General features: G+C 39.1%; 1 long non-coding RNA gene across 1 annotated transcript in view; it reads right to left on the bottom strand.

Annotated features, from left to right (window-relative positions):
* Window positions 1-2,625, bottom strand: part of LOC118477498 — a 62,090-nt gene extending 59,465 nt beyond the window's left edge. Inside the window, exon 1 of the long non-coding RNA XR_004858422.1 lies at window positions 2,286-2,625. This is a non-coding gene — a long non-coding RNA (uncharacterized LOC118477498). The remainder of the gene's footprint in view (window positions 1-2,285) is intronic.
* Between the last annotated feature and the right edge of the window lie 2,625 nt (window positions 2,626-5,250).

Genomic DNA, 5,250 nt, shown 5'->3' with positions numbered 1-5,250 from the left:
ATAATGTAAACTTTCATTGTGTTTTTTTTTAAGGCAATTTGTGTTTCCATAAATAGAATTTGGATATAGTAGGCTTTACAGTAATTTGTACAGCACCGAGATACTGCTCTTGTATTACTGCTCTTCTGTTTATAACGAATTCAGACTCAAAATCGTTACTATAGTCATTAAAATGAAATAAAAATATCCCCCAAATACAATGCAATACACCATTCCTAAATAAAAAAACCAACACTTTTGTTGTTTTTCTACACAGACCTGAAACTTCAAAACATAGTGAAATGTTGCTGCAATCTTTTTGATTTTGAAATCAGAATTTTTGTGTGTATTAATTTTTTTTTAACCCATTAAAGGGGGAAAGAGTGTGTGTGGGGGGGTCGGGGGGGAGTGGGTCATGCGTAGGTGCACAGGATCGGCAGTATTGGCAAGAACTACCATAAGGTAGGTGTTTTTGGCGTGATTCCTTGTTTTGCCCAAACAATACTTTTTGCAAAATGGTTGGCTTATTCTTTGATGTCGTTTGTTCTTGCCTGATTTTGTATGGAAGAGTAGCGGTTCTCGAAATAAGCTTGTTTTTTTTTCTTCTAAAAATTACGAGATTGTGTAAGTTCAACGCTCTATGCAGCATTGAAGAGGTTATTTGACAGACGGGAATCTCCGATGGATGTACAGAGCAGTGGGAAAACATGGAGTAACATCAAGCGACTAGCCCAGGATAGGGAAATGGTGAATATGTTTGTTCGTGGCCTATATCCTGATCCAGGGTGAGATAGGCAATGATGATGATGATGATGATGATGATAATGAGAATGGGAACGTCCGAATTAAATGTCGGTCTCCGGCAGGAGCTAGATTGGCCAAATGCATGAAATGTTCCTTTTCCAGGGCTATGACTTCGGACCTAGCTGAGCCTCGAACTCACAAACACGCAATCTCGAGATTATGAGTCCCGTTGCATAACCACTAAACTATCGAAACATTATTTATATTTGATCATCTTTGTGCATTTAGGGACGTACGAAGAAAAAAAGGTGTTTGTAAATTCGATTCCCCGTTCTGATTTTTAAATTGCATCCATTCAAATCCTGGGCACTAGTATTTAAAAACAAAAAAACCCACTTATTTAAATTGAATAATATTAACTAGACTTCCTCAACAACACGACAGAAACCAGGCTCGAGAACATAACTGTTATTGCAAGCTGTATGTCAACGACGTTTTACTCTAAAGCGAGGATTGCACAACGACATTAGAGGTCTCGGTCGCCTAACTTAATTGCCAATTTATCGTCATAAAGTTATGCGGTTTTAAGGTTCAACTTTTCGCAATGCATGTGAAGTACGCAAGTTCAAATTTCACGTGGCAAAATATTGAACTGTGATCGAGTATGACTTTCATGTCGCTGACACATCGCTACCTCAGAATTAAAAAGTTCTATCTGACATTTTTGGCTGTTTTGAGTTACTATGATCATGAGGTCATAAATTAAATGCTCTATCTGCTATACCAAAATCGCAAGATTATTCTGAGTGATTCTTAAGATATTTAAAGAATTGCATTCGAAAAAAGCTTGAGCTATTATGAAACTGAACGTTTTTTTACGTCAAATTTCTCAAAACATGGTACTGAGCAGATAGAACTTCGTCATTATGACGTAGCTACATGTGCAATTTAGTTCACATGTCCAGTGACGGATAAATCATCGTGCTGGTTAATGTACATGTAGATTTTAAGGTTTAACGCCTCTTTTAGCACTGTAAGGGTAGTGAGGAGGCGGGTCTCCGAACTTAACGTCCATCTTCGACTGGACCAGACCTCATTAGTGGAGAATCTTAACAATTCTCCCAAATAACCCGACCTCAGAATGTCCGCTGAGGATTCGAAATAGGGCCATCTGTTTGGTAGCCCAGCTTGATATCACTCTGCACCACCTAACAGATAGACCTCCTTCTCTTTTACCTATCTGATATAGTCAGTTTTAGTAAGGTTTTACGGCGCTTACTAAAACCTTACTAATTACTCTAATTTAGTTGATTGGGCCCAGTGTTTAGAGTACAGTAGGCAGTAGCCAAGACAAGGAAGGGGATAGATGTGATACATAACCAAAGGAAACTTCAACAAATGAAGAAACACAAAACACACTGAAAAATGTTGAAGACGTGGAATAAGTACATAAAAAAAACTAAGGAAAAACAGCCTTAAATTGTGCTGATCTCAAGAGTACTGACAGAAATAGAAATTATTTATGAAATGGATTTCAGTGTTTAAAAAAAGTAAACGCTTACCTTCTCAATTCACACTATGACCGAATTGGTACAGCTACTCTCTGTTGTTTAGTCCCTGAATGTCTGAAGAATGGTATCAGTAAGTTAAAGTACAAAGAAAGATTCACACTTGTGTTCCGAAGCAAGTTATTAACATTTACTAACCCTAGAGAACCTCAATTAAGCTCGGTTCATAAACACGACCCTGATACAAACTGCGCCACATGCAATTTAATGTGTGCCGAAGCAAAGCGAGGTCTCGCGCGCTCTAATGAAACGTGAGGACGGCCGAATAGTAACAGCACCGAGTCGTGAGTGAGTTGGGTAGCGCTGCATTCGCGCGTGGGCTGGGAAGACATAGGGGGAAAAAACCAGCACCTGCGGGAAGAGGCGGATTTGGTGTATCAATGCTGGGTGGGTCGTTGTTTTATAGCGTGCATTGAAGAGAAAGCACCGGGACTAGTTTTGCATTGCTTTTGGAGTTCTACAATAGAACCTGTAAGTGACTGCTATGTGGGGGATGCGGATGAGCTATTAATTTCCTTGCGTGCGTCACAGAGAATGCTGGACATACATTCTTCCAAACAATTATCGTGGTTTTCTTGGAAAAATTGATTTGTACTTTTATCTGTACTGTTTTATCGATTTAAAAAAAAGAAGACTGAAATCTCATTGTTTGAATGAAAGGGCGGGAGACAGCATTTTCATTCCCTTACAAAGAATCTCAATCTTCTATTTGTCATAGCCGGCAGTGCTCGTTAAATCTTCGAAAGCTCTGTATTTTGTGTCAAACGCATCAGTATAATAAATTCAAACCAAGTCTCTGCCTGTTTGTCTGTCTGTCTATCTGTCTGTCTATCTGTCTGTCTGTCTTTTATTCACTACTCTTTCTTTCTTGCTCTAACACCGATACAAACCCTTGGACCCATTTCCCTTTTCTCTTTCTTTCTCACTCACTCTCTCTCTCTCTCTCTCTCTCTCTCTCTCTCTCTCTCTCTCTCTCTCTCTCGCTCTCCCCCCCCTCTCTCTCGCTCTCCCCCCCTCTCTCTCTCTCTCTCTCTCTCCCTCTTTCCTTCTCTGTCTCTTTTCTCTCTCTCTCTTTCTTTGCTCTCTCTCTCTCTTAAGCATACACACACACACACACACATACACACACACACACACACACACACACACACGCACACATAGATGTACACACACACACATACCCACACGTACGCACACAAACAAACACACACTACTTTCAGTCGAACAACAACTTTTCGCCATTTGCACCTTTTTTCATGTATGACTTTGGCATCTTGACAAATCAGGTCTCTTTAACACGACAGGAAACTAGTTTCTCCGAAGCCTCAGTTTCACATCAACTGAAGATACAAACAAAGCTGACAACTGAACCCTGAGCATGAGAACCCTTTTCTCACTGCCTCTTTCAATCCGTCTATCTGACAGCTGAAGACGTAAGCATTCTACACTGATACCAGACAGAACTGTGCGGTTTGTTTTAACCCCTCTTCTCAGAAATTTAAAACTGAAGAGTTCCAAGAATCTCTCTTGCTCGTAATCCATGTTGTCGTTGTCGTTACCCCAAAGTTCCTGAAAATAATCACCTCATTATCCAGCGATACGGAGTTTTGTTCTGTATGAAGAAACGATTATCGCGTTGTAAAGAAAGAAGAAACAACAATAAAAAATAAAATAATAATAATAAATGACAAAAAGCATCCAGGCAGGCAGTGAATTAAAACTTCCGGTAAGGAGGTTGGAATTTCCAATCCTCAAAACATACTCTTGTATTGTTATGTCTCTTCCTCACCCCAATCCCACCCCACCCCAACCCCAACCCCGGTCGCTCTTTCTGTATTTGAAATAACGTCTCTGCCTTTTTTATAGGGTGTACCCGACACAGACCGGGTTGGTTCCTTAAGACAGGAAAATATCAGATGTTATTTCAATTAATTATACATCTGATCAATCTGACCAAAACTAATCATAATCTTAACCGCATACTTTACTACAACATTCTATAACCATAACTATAACCTAATAATAACCGTAAAACAAACTCATATCATGATCCTAAAGCTAACTTTATCCCTAAGTCAGTCATTTGCATAACCATGCGGTTACTACCTCTAACCTTCACTCTAACGCTATGCCTGCATAATTTGAGAAGCTTGTCCTGTGTGCTTAATAAATTTTATTTACACCTTGAATACCTGGAGGTGTCATCTCTGACGGAGAGTCAGAGGTTGATGTATAATGACCCTCCATCTTTTATGGTCGCGAGCAGCCGTGGCATTATACTGCTATACCCAGGCGAGTCCATGTTTTAATGTTGTCCATCTGTATATTACTCTTTGTATTGCCCTGGCTCTCCTGTCCCACATCATTTCTCCCAGCACCTCTTTCACAATGGTCTGGTGTCATTTTAAGTGACCAAAGAATTGCATTTTTCTACATTCAATTTAATTAATTAAGCAAAATTTATATCCATAGCCATCTATAATCAGAAGATATTTCCTCCGAGTTCAGTTGTCGCGGCCTAATTTTATAGCTTTACCAATTTTCCAATTTTCGTCTTCAATTAAACACAAGACAAATGAACATTCTCTCTCCACTTCCAATCTATAAACTTATAACAATGATTCGTTGTCTCTCTGGATATGAATATAAATATGTAATATACTGCAACGGAATCATGTTGGGAATTCAGAGGTAGTGGAATGCTATGCTTAGTATTCATAAGCTGTATTCTTTTTGTTAATCCGTCTTTCATTAGACGTTGCTGTTCACTTATGTCCAAATTTTGAGAATTAAAAAAAATTTTACACCCTCTCCCCCAGAGCTGTGCCGAAGATGCCCTTTTCAACATTACCAAAACGCAGCTTAAAGTTATGGTCAAGGTTTACAATTTTTTTGCTTTAAATGATTCCTGATTGGAACAACACAACAAAAACTATTTTTATGTCTCTGATGTAAAAAG

This window comes from Aplysia californica, unplaced genomic scaffold, assembly GCF_000002075.1.
Source record: "Aplysia californica isolate F4 #8 unplaced genomic scaffold, AplCal3.0 scaffold00114, whole genome shotgun sequence".
Classification (NCBI taxonomy): Eukaryota; Metazoa; Mollusca; class Gastropoda; order Aplysiida; family Aplysiidae; genus Aplysia; species Aplysia californica.
This window is presented reverse-complemented; position numbering and strand designations above follow the sequence as displayed.